Raw genomic sequence first — 20,277 nt, forward strand, 5'->3', positions numbered from 1 at the left:
TATTTTTGGTAATTTTTCCCAAATTTTAGGAAGGTTTAAAACTTTAAAAAATTGATAAAAAATTTGAATGTTTCTAAATTTAAAACTGAGTATGCAGATTTATTAACCTAGTAAAAACTAACATAGGAGAGCTTTTCGAATTGAAATTAGTGCCTTTTTGACGTAGTTCTGTGAATTTTAAACTCTGATTTAAAGGAAATTTTTCATATAAAAATATAGATCAATATTAATAAAATAATGGTATTATAATCTTAGTCAGAAGCTTATATCTCTCTGAAGGAGTCATTTCCGGCCCTATAATCCATACATATTCTTGATCAGCATCAACATGCGAATCTTTTTAGGCATGTAGGAAAGGAAAAATATTTTTGGTAATTTTTCCCAAATTTTAGGAAGGTTTAAAACTTTAAAAAATTGATAAAAATTTGAATGTTTCTAAATTTAAAACTGAGTATGCAGATTTATTAACCTAGTAAAAACTAACATAGGAGAGCTTTCGGAATTGAAATTAGTGCCTTTTTGACGTAGTTATGTGATTTTTAAACATTGATTTATAGGACATTTTCCATATAAAAATATAGATAAATATTACTAAAATAATGGTATTATAATCTTAGTCAGAAGCTTATATCTCTCTGAAGGAGTCATTTCCGGCCCTATAATCCATATATATTCTTGATCAGCATCAACAGGCGAATCTTTCTAGGCATGTAGGAAAGGAAAAATATTTTTGGTAATTTTTCCCAAATTTTAGGAAGGTTTAAAACTTTAAAAAATTGATAAAAAATTTGAATGTTTCTAAATTTAAAACTGAGTATGCAGATTTATTAACCTAGTAAAAACTAACATAGGAGAGCTTTCGGAATTGAAATTAGTGCCTTTTTGACGTAGTTATGTGATTTTTAAACATTGATTTATAGGACATTTTCCATATAAAAATATAGATAAATATTACTAAAATAATGGTATTATAATCTTAGTCAGAAGCTTATATCTCTCTGAAGGAGTCATTTCCGGCCCTATAATCCATATATATTCTTGATCAGCATCAACAGGCGAATCTTTCTAGGCATGTAGGAAAGGAAAAATATTTTTGGTAATTTTACCCAAATTTTAGGAAGGTTTAAAACTTAAAAAAATTGATAAAAATTTGAATGTTTCTAATTTTAAAACTGAGTATGCAGATTTATTAACCTAGTAAAAACTAACATAGGAGAGCTTTTCGAATTGAAATTAGTGCCTTTTTGACGTAGTTCTGTGAATTTTAAACTCTGATTTAAAGGAAATTTTTCATATAAAAATATAGATCAATATTAATAAAATAATGGTATTATAATCTTAGTCAGAAGCTTATATCTCTCTGAAGGAGTCATTTCCGGCCCTATAATCCATACATATTCTTGATCAGCATCAACATGCGAATCTTTTTAGGCATGTAGGAAAGGAAAAATATTTTTGGTAATTTTTCCCAAATTTTAGGAAGGTTTAAAACTTTAAAAAATTGATAAAAATTTGAATGTTTCTAAATTTAAAACTGAGTATGCAGATTTATTAACCTAGTAAAAACTAACATAGGAGAGCTTTCGGAATTGAAATTAGTGCCTTTTTGACGTAGTTATGTGATTTATAAACATTGATTTATAGGACATTTTCCATATAAAAATATAGATAAATATTACTAAAATAATGGTATTATAATCTTAGTCAGAAGCTTATATCTCTCTGAAGGAGTCATTTCCGGCCTTATAATCCATATATATTCTTGATCAGCATCAACAGGCGAATCTTTCTAGGCATGTAGGAAAGGAAAAATATTTTTGGTAATTTTTCCCAAATTTTAGGAAGGTTTAAAACTTTAAAAAATTGATAAAAATTTGAATGTTTCTAAATTTAAAACTGAGTATGCAGATTTATTAACCTAGTAAAAACTAACATAGGAGAGCTTTCGGAATTGAAATTAGTGCCTTTTTGACGTAGTTATGTGATTTTTAAACATTGATTTATAGGACATTTTCCATATAAAAATATAGATAAATATTACTAAAATAATGGTATTATAATCTTAGACAGAAGCTTATATCTCTCTGAAGGAGTCATTTCCGGCCCTATAATCCATATATATTCTTGATCAGCATCAACAGGCGAATCTTTCTAGGCATGTAGGAAAGGAAAAATATTTTTGGTAATTTTACCCAAATTTTAGGAAGGTTTAAAACTTAAAAAAATTGATAAAAATTTGAATGTTTCTAATTTTAAAACTGAGTATGCAGATTTATTAACCTAGTAAAAACTAACATAGGAGAGCTTTTCGAATTGAAATTAGTGCCTTTTTGACGTAGTTCTGTGAATTTTAAACTCTGATTTAAAGGAAATTTTTCATATAAAAATATAGATCAATATTAATAAAATAATGGTATTATAATCTTAGTCAGAAGCTTATATCTCTCTGAAGGAGTCATTTCCGGCCCTATAATCCATACATATTCTTGATCAGCATCAACATGCGAATCTTTTTAGGCATGTAGGAAAGGAAAAATATTTTTGGTAATTTTTCCCAAATTTTAGGAAAGTTTAAAACTTTAAAAAATTGATAAAAATTTGAATGTTTCTAAATTTAAAACTGAGTATGCAGATTTATTAACCTAGTAAAAACTAACATAAGAAAGCTTTCCGAAGTAACATGAATGTAGTTTTTGTTTATTTTTTTAAACTAGTTTTTTAAACTTTGGTTTGTATATGAATACTTTTTTTGTTTTTGCCAAATAGTCTCTATTTTTAAGTTAAATCGCTTTGAGGTTTTTTGTGTTTTTTGTGGTTTACTCTTTCATCATTGCCCCTGTCCAGTAATTTTTCTTACTATGTTTTTATTTTATTTCATTTATACATTTATTGCCGCATTTGTTGTTTTCTTTCGGCATTACGGAACTGTTTCGGTTTTCTGTTTTGGTTTTGTTTTTAACGTTGAAAGCGTTGCAAGCAAATGCCTTTGTCTCCTTCTTTTGCCTTGTCTGTAGTTGTTATTGTTAAATGGGGCACGGAGAAAAATTATTTTATATTGTGTATTCTAATATAATACATCAAAACTTTCCCAAACTATTCTTAAATTATTTGTATCTGACATATTAAATAGATCTTCCTAAATATGCTCACAATTCGAATAATTGATAAAATGACTATTGTTAAGGGACTATTTTCAGGAACAGCACTTCGGTATACTGATATTTCTCACAGAGTTTAGCGTATTTAAAATTATCTGGTAAATACTGATATTTTCTCCTCTGTGTATTTTTGTTGTTTTTGGTGTTATTGTTGGTGTTGCCGTTTCTTGTTTCCATTTTTCATGCAGCCAACGCTCTCTCAACGTCGTTGTTGGTTTCATGCTTGCCTTTTTGGCGAATGCTGTTTTTTATTTATTTATTTTTTCGTATTTTGCTGTGCAACAACGCCAGAGTCCAAAGTCCATAAAGCATCACGTTGTCGGTTGTTGTTGCTTCTACTTTTGCCGGAGCTTCTTCTTTGCTGGTTTTGCTTTTGTTTTTTGGCTTGAATTTTTTACTGAAAGTGGCAGAGCCACAAGCCAAGGTGAAGCGACTACGCCGCTCCTCCTCCTCTGCCCCCACTTTCTCCTCTCTGACCATGATAAAAGGCAAGGGGGGGTCTGTGCTGCAACCAAGACAAACGCCGCAAAACGTGCAAGAATAACAATAATAATACGTAAAAAATAAAAACTAAAACACCAACGAAAAAATGAGTTAAGAGAAACGGACGTTCATATATGGCAAAAAGCTCCTGAGCTCCATAGGTCTCGTTGTGGTTGTTATTGTTATTATTATAATTCTCGTTGTTGTTGTTTTTTATCGCCTTTCCTTGGGAGCTTCTGGAACGTTTTCACATGTGCAAATTTTAAGCGAACGTTTCTCATTCCTATTTAACCTGTCTTGCCTTTTACAAAAAATAAAAATAATAATAATAATAAATAAATAAGAACGCAGTTGCTAAAGCCAGGGTAGCATCAGGAACTCCATAAAAACGGTTACATGTAAAATTTAATTAACAAAAATATAGTGCAGATTATTTATGGAATATTAAACAGATAAAGAAAATTGTGTAAGCCTAGATACTAAAGACATGTATCGTCTAGGTAACAAGCACTGTAAGATATAAATCATACGTTTAAACCGTTATTCATAGTAGTTGGTGGAAAAATGTGCCTAAAACTATGAGTTTTGAATTAATGAAGCAAAAAATGTCTATATAATTAAATATATTATATAGAAATAAATATAAATATATAAATATATAATATATATATATATATATATATATATATATATATATAAATATATATTATATATACAAACCAAAGAAAAATTCACTTTAAAGACTAAATGCCCCCTTAGAGAATCTAACTTGTAGCTCTTCATCCCTGGACAACCTGGAACTGTTTTATGCCTCTCAGCATTTTTGGTTTAATTGTTTGTAGCATATTTCCCTGTTCTCGCTGCCAGAAACAATTTAGCCAAGGGCTGAGTCCGGGAACTGAGCCGGAGCTGACTCAGAGACACACACAAGTGGAATTTGTAAGGCCTTTAGGGTTTAGGGCCCTCTTCAAAACAGAGGTCCATTGATTTTGCACAAGTGCTGGGACTGACCCGCGCAAGCTTATGACACCAGCACCATTTTTAGCTATCTTCGCACATATAGAAACAATAATATTTTCAACAACAGTGTATTGTTTAGAATATAACCCAATTTTTTAAGATCCAGGCAATTCTCAATCATTTGCCTTATTAACTCTTGTCTTTAAAAAAATAATTTGGCTCTGTTCGCCCTAGGCCGAAAGGTAACGCTGAACACTTAATTAATAAAACCATTTCTTATAACACCCCCCCTTCATTTCCCTTAATCTGTGCCGAAAAAGTCCTCATTCACAAGCTCCTTGGGTTTCCTCAAAATTTTCACAATAATCTTGATTAATCAATTTTTCCACTTTAACTCCACTCCAATCCGCTGTTATGTTGGTCGTGGGCGCATTTCCCTTTCAAGTTTAATTAAGTTGGTCATTTGGCCCAGGCGCTGACTTTGAGTGGGTGACGGATGGATGGCGCGGCAAGGAGGTGGAGATGAAGATGCAGATCGACACGCAAACGGAGTCAGAAACACAGTCAAAGCAATCGCAGTTGTCCCGTCCTCTTCTGTGTTCTTGTTTGTTATGGCCTGGAGCCGATAATGATGATAATGCTCTTCATTAAGAAGCTGGATATGAAACTTTAACCATTTACAAAGATCTTTCTTTTTAAAGATCTTTTTAACCATGATTGTCTATCTCGAAAATTGTAGAACACTTGTACCATTCCCATAAAGATCTTTCCCAGAGTAAGCCTTTCCCAAACCTAAAACTCTACCCATTTTATAATATACTATATACTCCGGAACGCATTAAATCATTATGGAGTTCATAGGAATGACTGGGAAAGGTATATGACGTGCAGCATAAAATCCAGAATAGCACAACAGCAGTGCGCTGCGGCGAGGAAGTGACTTTCTGCCTTTTGAACGTGACGGAAATTGAATTTCCGCTTCTTGGCGATGACACTTTTGGCAAGAGGCAACGCCAACGTCGTTATTTGGCATTATATTATTATTTTTTGCTGGCTCGAATCGCCAAAGGGAGTAGACGAGTGACGCATGCGCAAAAAGGCGACAAGGAAACTTAAGCACTCGAGCACTCATCGTGTCTTGATACCCTGAAAGAGGGTATATATTTCAAAGAAGAATATTCATTTCATCCAAAACAATGTATGAGTATGCGCGCTGTGCATCTTATTCATGACGTTATTATTGGTTGTATTCAGCATTAAATTCTAAATAGGAGCCTGAAGACAATAAATCAATTATAATTCGAACTTGAAAATGCAAGGGTATCCTAAATTTTGATTCCCGAATCCAATAGTTCCTTCTTTTTTTCTTGGGTGCCTACGTTTCTGTGGATCCAGTTGTAATTAGAAAACTACCTACAAACTTTTCCGGTTCTGGGGCTCCGCTAATTGTTGTTGCTATCAAATTGATCGACGTCAACGATTGTTGGGTTTGTTTTGAGAAGTTGCATTGTGTTGTGTATGGAAAAGAGGGAATAAAGCCAAGCCTTTTTTTTAATTTTTGAATGTACCTGACCTTGGAGATGTGGTATTTAAACCTATAAAATACAACATTTGCTCTCTCGGATTCCAGAGAGCACAAACAACATTTTATGCCACAATTTATAGACAAATGAATTTTTAAAAACCTTGTTGTGCCTAATCGTTCACTCTCTTAATTTATTCCCCGAAAGATTAGATTTCCCACCCACGAGGTAAGTTGGAAGGCGAGATATGTGGGCTGACTGATCGATTGGTAGTTAGTCGTTGTTGGTTGTTGGCTTTCGCGTTAGTGGCATCAATTTCCTGGCACCTTTCCCCACACCATATAGTACACCCACTTCAACTGCCGCCGCATGCTAATGTTATAAAATTTGTAATTATTGCGTTTACTCCCATTTACCAGTGAGTTGGTGCTTTCGGTTTGTTGTGCCCGCCGATGCCGTTCCGCGCTCTTTATTGTCGGTGCACACGGGCCACATCCAAAGAAATAAAAAAAATATATAAATAAATAAAATCAGGCTAAAGCTAGAAACAGGGGTGCTTTGCGAAGTCCAAGTGTCGGAATAAGAGGAAAATTGCAATAGAGAACATTCACGCCTGGCGCCAATCGGGGTCCTATTCCAGCAAAGCACCAGCATATCAGATCTAGGGATGCAAAGGAACGCTTATACGATAACATCTGCATTCCAATACTTCTGGTAATTAAACAAAAGTGAAAGAGTAGGTTACTCTAAGTATGTAGTTGTAAATTTCATACATTTTCAATACTGAAATTCCATTTTTTACAAATAACCCAATAATCACCCCAAAGCTTTCGTCAGTTTTTCATATTGCTATTATTTCAATAGTTCGGTTCTCCTTAAACTGGTATTTATGCCATTTAAGCGAATGTACTTCCTCACAATCCTTATCCAATCCAAAGCTTCCGTTCAAAACAAAGAGCACTTTAAAAGGCAGAAGACAATTTCCTAGAAAGTATTCCAATCCCCCCTAGTTTCAAAAATCACCTTCCTCGTCGGTGTTCTCACATGTTTTTCATAACAACCAACAACTTTTTGTCGGAGTTAAGGGTCCAGGAAGTTTGGGCAGGTGGCAGGCAGGAGCTTTGCCCATAATGCACGCCACAAATAATTTGCAAATTACGGGCGCAGGTAATTGTCGTCGCCATCGTTTTCCCCCTTCGTCCGTCCGTCCGTTGGTTGTTGCTGCAGCAGGTGAGAAGAAAATAAAATACAAAACCGTGGACGACGATGACGGCATCGTTCTCGTTGTGTGGCTGCAATTACGAAAGTGAGGACTCCTGCTGAGCAGGAAAATCCTGGCGCCAGGGGTCCAAGTCCGTCCTTTGTTTGGCTTTCCATTCGCCCTCGCTTTTTCGACCGCGCCATAATTGGGTCATAAAAAAGTTATTTGTGTAAAATTATGAAAATAAACTCAATTGCAATAATTTGCTATAGGAGAATTCCAAACAAAAGACCGCGCCAACCGGACTACCAGGAAATGATCAAGAAGTAGCTCCGTGCTTCGGGAGTTCCGACTAGGCTGCGTGTGGCCAGCAAGTGGAAATGCAAACAATTGCAAATCACAGGAAATTTCTACATTTATAATTTTCCCGAGAAAGCGCAAAACAGCTTTAGTAAATTGAAGAGTACAAAACTTTCTAAAATTAGACAGGTTTGTGCCAAGGAAGCAATTAGTAATGGTATAAGTGAAACGAGTAAAATAAGTATAGAATCGCTCCCAGGAAGAATTCGATCTCATGACTTTTGGAATAATAAGAGTCTTCTTATATATCTAAAATTTGTAGGTTACAGCTTGCATCTCAAGCTGAAAACTTGGATAATACAACCATATCTATTACCAGAATCGAAAATTATTTAAAAAATAAACAAAATCAATCTGATGCATCTTAGGAGCCAATATTTCCACATTTAATCAATATTAATTCAACTCTGTAGCGGTCTCATAGTGGAAATTAAAAAGAATGACTGCTCCATTAGGCCCACATTAAAGACCATAAAATTGATGGCTTCAATATATCAGATTTATCCGCCGCCTGCACTGCCTGCTGTCAAGCGCAACGGTAAATTGCCATTCGATATGCAAATGGCAGCCGCATTCACAAAACGCTGCGCTTTTCAATTGCTTTTCTCTCTGCATTGAAATCAATTTAACTTTCTGCTCAATGCCAATCATTGGCACCCCACACATCCCCCACACACACACAAACACACACAACGCTTGCTCGTTCGCTTCATCTCGCTCACGGCTACATCAGTTCCGGCTGCAGCTCAAATCGGTGGAAGCAAGACGGACGACCAACCGGCAGACCAAGTGCTGTGTGGCTGAAAAAACAAACACAAACAATCAAACGGATCCAAAACGCTTATTTCAAAATTCATTTGTCATTTGTGACAGGCGAACCAATATCGAAAGGGGGTGGGCACTGGCGGGGGCTGCTTTTTCCTTTTCTTCACTTTACTTTTTTGTGGGGGTTGGTTAAGCTCCTTCATGGCCAAGCCAAAAGCAAATAAACGTAACGTTTTGAGCAAAAACTATTTCTATAAATATACCCTTTCCAAGAAGGTATCTATACGTTGTGTATAAACCAGTATATTGTTTAATTATTATTCTCCATATTTTATAAAATTCCTCGTCTTATTTTCTAATTTTTTATTAACCTTTTGTTACTAGAAACTAAAAACTAAAGTTTTCATTTTTGTAAAACGGCGAAATATAGGCTTTCCCTAATATTTCTTCGTAATTTAACTTTCATAGAACCTCAGAAAAAGAAAAAAATAATAACGATATTTTTATTTAGGACGCTGTAAAGAATGGAGAATCGAACTGCATTTCTCCCCCTGCACAGTTTGAGAACTACGAGTTGCGGGCAATTTTCATCCGGCTCCTGACCGAGTCCTTTCCGTTTCGCTCACCTTCTCGGCGCGAGCACCAGTTCCGCAATCAGGAAGGAACATGACATAACACAACGGTAATAGGAAAATCATCGATTTTATTTGATTTATTTGCGGGAGCCTTTCCTCCTCGCCCCAGTTGTTTCTTGCTTTAATCGTTCCCGCTTTTCCCGCCTTCCCGCTGCGTGGGTTCAACCACCGAAAAAAGCTCCTGGCGGTGTGAGGCTCCTGCTCTCTTTGTGGGCTCTGTATGTTGGGTGGCTCTCGGCGGACTGCGGCGGTGCGGGCAATAAATCTCGGAAATTGTGTCAGAAAATGTTTCTCTGGCGTGGTATAAATACGCACATCGTTTAGGCAGGCGACTGGCGAAAGCCAGAGGGATGAATCCAGGGGTCAGGGCGACCATATTGAAATTAGAGGCACTTCCGTTTTGGATTTGCTCTGTTAGTCTGTGTATGTGTTCGGTACGGTTTGTGCGGTTGCCGCCGTGAGGGAATATGCCAAACTAAGTGCCGGAAAGATATGCGTAACGAATATATGCCCAAGGAACAAGGAGGAGAAATATCGGCACAAACATTCACCCTCAGAGGCCGCAGGGGGAAGTCCCCTTTTCTATTTCTAGCCTTTTGGGTCGGGAGCGTCCGTCTTCAGTCTCCGGGTTTGTATTTTTTGTTTACACTTTTGCTCAAAATAATTCAAAGTTATTTTATTCGACCGTATATTTTGAGTTTTTTTTTTTTTATTTGTTTGTTTTGATACGATACAAAACAATAATTGGGCCACAAGCCAGTGCGATAAGGCATAAAGAATTTCTATTAATACAAAGGCGCGATGTTGTGTTCGGTTTGTTTGGGAATGATAAATTGAATAGATATTCCATTAATGGTTGGGGCAGAAATATATATATTTATCAATTGCGTAAATTGGAATAAAGCCAACGTTAAGTCTTTTGTTTAATATTATATTTTATAGTTATTTAGTTAAAGTTTAACTGAGAATAAATACAAAGAACAATTGATATTAGCAAACGCATAATGCCTGCACTATAGTAGATTTATCCCAAGTATCGTAAGTTTTAGACGCTAATAAAATTAAGTTATAATGATGTCACTGTATTCCTTTATATTTGCGTCACTTATGGAAAATTAATATCAAATTGTTTACCAACCAAAGATCTCACTGAGATGACCCTCAACTGGGACCCCTGTCCAAGTCATCGATCTTCAGCACTCAACAGAGTTCAAATAGGGACCAACCACTTCCGCTTCGATATTTGTGCGAGAATTAGTCCAAAACGAATTTGATTAATGTTGATGAAGTTTTCCCGTTTTTGTTGACTTTACGTTGACTCCGTACCGCAGTAGTGAAGTCGCGTGTGGGACGTACTCAACACAAAAGTATTCATTACGAAAGAAACAATACAAAAATAAACAACTCGAAAAAACAATCGACAATGGCATAGTTCTGAGAGTGTATGTTGTGTTGTGCTATGCCTTGTTTTTGTTTGCAATTCGCCAGTCTATTTTTATCGTCATGCAGTTTATTTATAAAAATGGCATTCGGTTCCATTATCTTAAAAATAAAATCGCACAAAACGAACAGTCAACAATAGCGAAATCAGCAATAATGACTGACAAATAATCATGAAAAATTACCAAGAGGCAGGCAACGGCAGCAGCGGCAGAAAAACAATAACAATTTCAGTAACAGAAACAGAAAAGCCAAAATAAAGCAAACAAAACAATCAACGGAGAACACCACCTTGGAATTGAAAGTTAATTTCGCAGAAAAATCTGTATGAATCACCGGGGACCAAAATTGAAATGAAATCATAAGTACATATTTCCCCACCCCATCCAAGGCAAATATGAATAAAAATAATAATAATTACCCAGCAGCAGGGACGTTTTCGCGGCTGATTGCTAATCTTAGAATGTCGCGCATCTGCCAGATACAATTTACGTGCCGCGCTGCTGTAAAAAGGTACTAAGTGTATCTCCCTGCCTTCGCTATCCGTATCTTTGTATCTTGCATCTGTATCTGCTACTCTGCTTACTCGTTCTCCTGTGATTTACAATCCCCAAAAATAAAAAAGTTCCAAGAGTACGACGGCAGTAGTATATAAATATTTAACACACACTGTCTGTCCGTCGCCTGTTTGTCTTTCAAGGTTCAGCAAATGTGTAAATAAATCAAAAGCCGTTGGACTTACATGAGAGCAAAATGTGATGAATGCCAGGCCGAGATATGAAGTATTGCATCCATGCCACAAATCTAAAGGTGAAAAAGGATAACACATTATTTATTGAAAAAGTAAAATACACTTATGCCATAAACAAATCCAGAAATATTTACCAAAAAAGAAAGTGGATGTTATTAAAAAAAAATATATATAGTGAAGTAGCATCCTTGAGATCTTTGAAACGATTCTCTTGTTCCTATGCTTCTCTCAGTCAGAAGAAAAACAATTAACGGAATAAGATGCGCAACGCTCTAGATAATTTTTGAGTTTGAATTTGTTTAGGTGATATAATTTTCTTAGAATCATAACTCTTAATAGTAATGGTATTCTTAAGAAACGCTTGTTACCTATCTCAACAAAAACTTAAATGTGAGTCAACCCCCTCGTTCTGTTTCTTGCTAAATCTTGCCCTGTGCGGATATATCTGATTTTAGCTTAACTGAATAGTTTCTTTATGCGCCGTATCATGGCTATATCTTATCGTGGCTATATCAATGCCATGACTCACACACTTACCCCATAAACAAACCCCCTAGCCGACCCACCGACCCTTTTGCAGTTACAATTGATTACGGCGCGTACTTCAGTTCCAGTTAAGCGTAAATATTAACACTGAACCATCATCAGCTAAAACGCGAAGTCGAGACCCCCTACACTAGAGCCAACCGTCTCCACGCCCACACCCATGCAATGGCAAGCCCTTCCCCTTTTTGAATAGGAATTCCTGTAAGTGCGTGAGTAATGTGACGACATTAATTTTCACACTCATTACAACTCCATTAGGTGGGTCCGAGGGAGCTCTGGCTCGGACTGGAAGTAGGCAATGGTATTGGGGTATCGGCCACCTTTCCTCTTTCATTGTTTTTTTTTTTTTAGCCACCCAGAGTTGTGCAAATAGAGCAACAACAAGAAAAAACTAGACACGGAAAACCGTGGATGATTTCCGTATGCACGCACGAGGACCCCAATCCTTCCGCCTCCTGACCAAGGGGAGCGAAGTGTCAACAGAAATTGGACTTTGTATACAAATCGAGGTCATTACAGCAGTAGTATTACCGGGGGTAATTGGGGGAAATAAAAAATGTGTAAGCCATTAAGAAAGGTAGCTTCCGCGCGTCGAATTTTCTATTCCCTCACAAATTACAATTGGATTCAAAAATAAAAAATTAAATTACCATGAATACTGACGGCTTTTTAATTTAAATGTAAAAGATTATTTTTAAAGTCGTATAAAATAACTATATCCTAGGGCTTTGGCCCCAAGACTACATTTCTGAAAGCTCTTATTCAAACGGCTCTAAAACTGAGAAACTAGTTTTTGTGGAAACGGACGGTCTACCTGCCCATGACAAAGGGTCATGGCTTAAAAAAAATCGGAAAATATACCCTAAGGGTCGGAAATAACACTGTGTTGCAAACTTTTGACTTAAATTGAAATACCCTGAGATATAGTATAAAAATATACTCAGAGGAAATACAATAAGAAAAATATCGCATCAAATATGCAGTAGTAAGATTTAGCTTGAGGCTAAATAAATGAGGGTCAGGGACTCGCATATATTCACAGATTTTCACAAACTCTTTAAGGTAAGAAAAACTTCGGTCCTTTAGGTCCTGGCCCAAACTATCCTTTGGCCTTATCAACTTAAAAAATTAACAACATTATGGTAGAAATGTTTTTTGTCTTTAGGTCTCTGATGGCGAAACGTCTATGCCCTCAAGGAGGCCGCCGTCGCTGCCGGTCCCACTAAGGACTCGTAGGAACATAAGGCAGGGACAGGGACCCATGGTATTCCCAAAGCAGGGAAAATCTATCGGTCAAGGTACAAGACATATTAGGCCTCCTCTGGCACAGCCTGTCATTTAGCATTCAACTCAGCGACTGCCCCGAAATTTCTACATTCCAACAAATTCTTGCACCGCCTTTCTTTTCCCAAATGCAGTCACGTAATTTTCGAATTTCCAGCAACATCGACGAAGAGACACCCGAAAATTTCACTAGCTATCCAGGGGGAGAGGCAGGCAGTCAGACAGGCTGGCAGGCAGATGGAATAAATGCCCGCTGCGTTTATCGTTAGACAAAGCGACGGCATCAATTTGTATCTGTAAATTAGTATTCCGTTGCAATTTGCCACGGACACACCAAAAGCAAGAGTACACCACAGAAACCCACACAGAAAAACAAACAAATATACTATATATACAAATAAAAACATTGATTCTGGGCGGTTTGTGGTTGATAATGGTTGGTGGTCGGTGATGGCGATGGGGCGCCGCCGCCAACTTTATGCGGGATATCCGTCCACACACGCTCACATTTCGTAGGGTGTCGCCTCTAGCCTCTAACTCTGCTACCATCGCATCGAATCTCATTTTGGCATTCGATAATAATCGCATTAATAAAGCGTTTTTGTCCCAACCCCAACTCCTTTACCTCCGTCCAGGACCCTCATATATCACACACGCAGTCACTCATTCACTCACTTGCCTCGCCGCACTCGCTCCCTCAGCCTATTGAAATTAACAGTTAATTTAACTAATAATTGTTTAAATAGACCTTTATCATGATGGATTTCGTTGCGGCTCTTCTGGTGTCATGGCCTGTCAACACTTTGCCCTGATATTCTGCTGGTCAGTCGGTCCAGTGTTTCTGAGGAGTGTATTTCTGGTTGCGTCTGCTATGAACACTGCCCAAGTTAAAGTTCAGTTTTTAAGATAAAAGCTGCTTTTGTTTTTCAAGTTGTTTTACATTTTTATGGGTTGTTTAAGAGAGTTGGGTGCGAAAACGCAATGTGCTGTTAGTTACATAAAAAATCCTACAAAATATTTAAAATTATCTTTCACTTAAAGTCCTAATGCGAGCTCTAAACAGTAAATATTAGACAACTTTGTTGAAGAAATAATATATTTTAATAGAAACTGGCGCAAACTGTTCTCCTAATTCCACAAGTTCCTTTAGAAACAATTGAAGTGCACAACATATACATTTAATTAATAAGGCTTCAGAATTTAAGAAGATTCCTTCAAATACTAAACTCTTCCCTTAATGCTTTTTCTATAAAGACATTACCAATCCAATCCAATCTAATCCATTCCGTTCCAGCTCTCCCTCATTTAAACGCAGTCTAGATTATCCCATTTGGCCTAATAACGCTCATGACTATCCATATGCTGCATCTACTATGTATACTCCCACAGAAACATCGTAAAAAGCTTTCAACGCTCTAATAGAGTAATCTGGCCTGCTGGCCTTCCTTTAAGTCCTCTGTCTCCTTGTTGGCCTAAGATCTGTCGGAGCTGGCGAGGAGTTCAAAGCCGAACCAAGGCCAATCACTGAACCTACCTACACAGAAATCTGTGCGCTCCTCCGGATACTTGATTTAAGCAAAGATGGGTCAGGGAAAAAACAAGACATCGGCACGCCGTTGTCTGTATACCCTTGCAGGTTGCAATTCGATAATATAATTAAAACTGAAATTCTAAAATAACACAAAGTGACTATATCTTTAATTAGATTAAAGTTTATTGAAAACTAAAGTTTTCTTCTATAATTTTTCAAATGTTTCATGGCAGCTACATGATATAGTCGTCCGATTTGCCGTTTCGAGTTTTATAATATCAACTGCAAGGTTAAAATCAGATAACTTCAAAAATTATGAACTAGTGGAACAAATAGGAGCTTAGCTCTAATTGGAGGTATTGTACTGGGCCTCACCACTGAAACCTACCTACCCACCTTATAAATTCGGACAGAAGGAATCAAGAATATATGTTCTTTAAAGGGTCCCTGCGTTGCAAACTTCTGACTGCAATTATAATACCCTGCAAGGGTATAAAAAATAAAATAAAATCGCCTCATGGCGCCCACTGGCGCAGAGACACCCACAGATGTCTCCAGCTGGCGGAGAATTATCAACTGATTTAGTGTTGGGTCAGTTAGCAGTAAAATTCCACACTTTTCTTTAGAATTTCACACACATCCGTACAGTGCGGAGCAGCGAAAGGCAAAAGGGAGGCGGATTGTGACATCAATTGACACGAAAGTTCAGCATAAATATTTGCCCAGATAAAAAGCAAACACTCACTGGGAAAGCGGGAAACCGGGTCGGGGACAAAGAGACACCCATAAATTCCAGCGGTCATTCTCATTCACCGAGAGGGAGAGCGAGAAATAAAGAGAGGAATCTCAGTGTATGCGACGACCATTTAACGACAAAGAATGGAAAAGAACAATTTGTGAATATGCGGCAAACAAATGGAGACATCGCGGCCAGACTCCAATTGCCAAAGCCAAAGGGAACGGGATGCAACAGCAGATACAGATACATATGGGGATATAGTTAACGATACAATACAGCCGGGCTGAATGCGTTTCGAGGATGATGACGGCGCTTGATCATTGCATGATTCACACTGCCCCAAAAACTAATTAGTTCCGGATCATTATATGGTACTTTATGAGGTCTGCAACAATAGTGATGATGGATGAACCCAGGTGGCGTGAATCATGGTCTGAACTGATATACACAGGGATATATATATTTTTTTATATATATTAGTCCCCTATTGATTTACTCTTTTGTCGAAAATAATACTAATAAGAATTATTTCAACTTACAGTATTTGAAAGTAAACATTCATGTTTGCCAAACAATAACTTCCGGAAATTCTTTCCTTTCTCTATTTTCTTCTCAGTAATTTATCACAATATAAATTTCCTCGAACCTTATTCCCCGAAACGAACTTATTTGGATTAATGCTCTCCACGCTCAATATTTATATATACCAAATACGATATCCCATTTCCGATGCATTTTGACGTATCCATCAATTCGATTCGTCATCCGTTTAATTTTCCGCATAAATTGTGCATTCGTGTGAGGCTGTTGCAAGTGTTTTTCGCAATTTATCAGGCAGCTGTGTCTGCTATTTTCGCCACAATAATGCCAACGAAATGGAGGCGGTAATTCAATGGCGTCATTATTATAATATTAATCCCTGGGACAAGTAATCCGGGGGAGAAACTGAAATGACTTCACACTGCCGTCAGCCGTTGGCTATCAGCTGCCACCCGCCGGCACGTGAATTGGAACTTGACGTCGCCGCCGTTCCAGGGCAACTCTCATAATTATTACAGAAAAATTCGCAGATTGCCAGGCCTCAAAACAAACAAATAACACGAAGCGACTTGAAAAGCTTCGGTTTCCGATAAAAATCAATGAATACGCCAGAGACATCTCTATGAATGCCGGTAAATTTCCGATTGTAAATAGAAAAAGCACTCATTAAATTTACAGAATAAATATTGTAAAAAGTTAAAAACTCAAGCTGTGATCTTTAGTGATTCTTAACAATTATAACAACATAAAAATACAGTTCAAAAATTATTCTATTGAATTGAATGTAAAGAGTTAAATATATTTAAAATTTTACAACTATTTAACTTTTTTCTGATAATAACTCATAGATCAGCGATCAGACCCTGAAGACCCTTAGGGATCCTTCAAGAACTGCTTAATAAGAAATTAAGTATAAGATATATTTGTAAGCGAATTCCGCGGAAAGTAAAAATAAGGGCAGGAATAGAAAGAGAAGGCTTGCCGTCATTCCACCCCAAACACAAACAGACATTGAGTAATAACATTTTAATAGCCATAGAGATTAATTGCCTCGGGCCAAGGGGGAGTGAGTGCGGCGGCGAGTGAATCATACAATCCACTAGAGAAACTACACCCAGACGAGCCGAGATCGGGGACAAATAAGCGGCACGAGGCACTAGGCGGTGGGGGAAAGGCAAAGCGAAACTATGCAGATTGTTAAGTCAAATTTTAATTGACCACACGAGCTGGTCATAAATGTGCGGAATTTGCTGAATAAAATCAAAGCAAACGAGCAGCCGAATACACCGAAATTAGCTTAGCATGAAACGCGAAAGACCCCGCCTATTTTGGCTTACTAGCTCGGGCCGGTCTAACCAACCCTAATCCTCCCCTCTTTCGTAGCCACCCCGTTAAAATGAACCCATAGCTCCCTTCTCCCTAAACACCAGCTGACGGTCACGCCAATGAACACGATACTTCCTGCCGAAGATGGTGTATTCTGAACTTCTTATTCCAATTTTCAAATGGGACAATTTACAAGGAACCATTACGACCTCTAGGAGAAGTACAAATTACTTGCGGTTTCATAGCATATAATACTAAACATTATTTGGACAATACAAGCTGGCCAATATCTCGATATCTACTCGGTTTCAGTTGTTTGACTAGTAATTATTGTTTGTTAGCCAATACTTTGACAGAGTGCAAAGAGTAACGGTTTTTCTTGCTTAAGAATATATAACTTGAAAATCCATTTAAAAGCTAATTTGTGTTAACTGACAGTTAGGTATCCAATAAATCTAAGCTTCACTTTAATATTGAGATCCTAAAGCACGTAATTTTAAAGTATCCCAAGATGTCAACATAAAATATATATTATCCAATATATTTTCCGCACTGACATACAAGTAGATGTGCTGCTCAAGCTTAACTTTCTCCCTCTTTCATATTTCCCTATCCTCACCCAATGCGATCCCATTCACGGTTCCGTTCACGTTCAGTTCCCAGGGCACAGCACAACTCATCCCGCTGAGCGACTGCGACTTCATTTGGAGAACTGCAGTCTACGACGAATTAATTATCTTCAATTCATTCATTAAGAAATGTGGGTGGTGGCAGGGTGGCAGGGTGGCAGGGCGGCAGGGAAGAAGGTTCGATAATGAATGCGCACACACACTGGCTATTGCTCTGGCTGTGCTTGGCTGTATCTCGTAGTACGTAATGTAACGTACTTGTATCTCATAGTACGCCTGTTCGACTCGTGTGTTTCGTAAATGAATGAAAAACAACCGTGAGTTGTGGAACAGGGGTGGAGTCTGGGAAATCGAAACGGGGCTTTTCCGGCATCCGTCAGTACGCCGTCGCCGCCGTCACGAGATGTCTCAGAGGAGGAGATGGAGTTGTGTGTGGGGTGCAGGGATAAGCGGGACAGGTCGCATAATAAATTATTTGCGTGACCAAATAATTTGCTTTTGGGGAATTTGCAAATGCCAGAAACGAGCCGGGACTACTACAGGGCTCCCGTCTCGGGTCTTGCTTATCACTGGCATATCAAGAAAGAGAGAAAAAGAGCGAGGGAAAATTATTAGTTTCATGAATTGTAAATGGCCAAGCCACTATATATTTCTTGTTTATGTTTATTATGTTACTGGCCTTTTATCGGTCGCATCTTGAACTTTGCCTCGATGTTTACAAGTTCCTAAAGCACAGACGGAATTCAAACGACTCAAAAGGGGAAATTATGGTTCAATGATATCACTAATTGCGCAAAGAGATATTCCGTATTTGCTCTTCTTCCTTGTTTTTGGTGCCTAGATTTATGGGAATTTTGTTTTGATTTCGTTCGGTTCTTGTTTGTTGATATTGCAGGGGTGTGGCTGGCCTTGCTGCGGTTTCTGGCGATATGTGATAAGTATAAACAAAAACATTTCAAGAGCAAGGTCGAGCGATAAAGAAATAGGGGGAGGAAATGGGTCAAAACTAAATAGAAACGATTTGAAAGGTTTAAAGGACTCATACCATATATTAGATTATTAATAATTATAAGATTTATTAATAATTATCGATTCTGTTGAAAACAAGACTTTTATTTATTCTTTAGCAACCTGTAGCGACAAGTGTTTACACAGATCCTATCCAGAAAGCTTGTCTTGCTTTCAGAGTTCATAATTATTTTATTTTCGTAACTTTTGCAACCCTTTTGAACATAATTTAACCCCCAAAAAATACGCTTAAGTTGAGGAAATGAGGAAGGAAATGCAACTACCAAATGGGCCACAACTTTGAGGCCTAAAAGGGTCCGGCAAACAAGGCATCAAAAAACCCAAAGCAAATTTACAAATATTAAGTATACGATGGCTTAGGGAAAGGGAGAGACCTATGACCTGTATAACTTTCCTACAAATTGACTTTCGGCACGCATAGCAGGTCGGTGGGTACATCATAAAAACATACAAAAAATCAGCATGTGGCATGTGCGAAAAAGCAGGCGCACCGCTTGTCATTTAATTTCGCGCCACGAGTAGCAGAGGAAGTGCCAGTACCAGCAACTGCAACTGCGACTGGTAAGTCACTCTTGTGTCTGTTCCACCCACTTTAACCACCGCGAACGGCTCGGATCGGATTGAATGGAGGGCCAGAGGTGGAGCTACCACACATGACATTTTATTATTACAAAATAAGCATTTACCCAACGCATATGACAGTTAATAACAGACAGTAACAGCAACAGCAACAGCAGCGGCAGCCGAATGCAAAAATTCCCACAACATCCGGTTGTGAGCAGAAAAACCAACAGCAACACAACAACATCAAGTGAGACTACACAACAAAAATATTTATATATATAAAATCCAAACGGAACAAATAAAAACCAGCCAAAGAAACTGCAAACGGTGACACAGTGGTTCGATATGTATTCTAAAGACCAAACAATATTATTATTAATATAAAACATACAATATTCAAAATATGTATATTTATGTATATTTTGAATATTGTATGTTTTATATCAATAGTTATTCAATTAATAAATGACATATTTTATTATATTTATAATAATTGTTTGATTAGTTTTGAGGGCGATATATGATAACCCATCTGTAACAGATAAAGCTTGAAAAGAATCAAGTTGATTCTAGATCGGTTTAGCTATTACCATCACGACCTTAATTAAGTACATTTCAAAATATATCTCCCACTGTTGCCTGCCGCTTTAGTAGGCGCGAACACAGTCCGCGTGAGTGGCGGATATGCATATGGAGGATCGGATCTACTATAGTCGTTGACTATAGAGTTGTGCCATGTCGACAGGAGGAGGGTGGTGAAAAGTAGGAGAAGCCGGAGGTTGGCGGCGAGTCACAGAGTTTGTGGCACAGTGG

General features: G+C 37.5%; 1 long non-coding RNA gene across 2 annotated transcripts in view; it reads right to left on the reverse strand.

Annotated features, from left to right (window-relative positions):
• The window catches only part of LOC110184505 (uncharacterized), a 155,433-nt gene that overhangs the window by 90,801 nt on the left and 44,355 nt on the right, over nucleotides 1-20,277 (reverse strand). For both annotated transcript variants that reach the window (XR_015273449.1, XR_015273451.1), the window contains one exon: nucleotides 11,268-11,329. This is a non-coding gene — a long non-coding RNA (uncharacterized LOC110184505). The remainder of the gene's footprint in view (nucleotides 1-11,267; nucleotides 11,330-20,277) is intronic.

The sequence above is a fragment of the Drosophila serrata genome, unplaced genomic scaffold, assembly GCF_035046125.1.
Source record: "Drosophila serrata isolate PLE 108 unplaced genomic scaffold, ASM3504612v1 contig_98, whole genome shotgun sequence".
In the NCBI taxonomy this organism is placed as follows: domain Eukaryota; kingdom Metazoa; phylum Arthropoda; class Insecta; order Diptera; family Drosophilidae; genus Drosophila; species Drosophila serrata.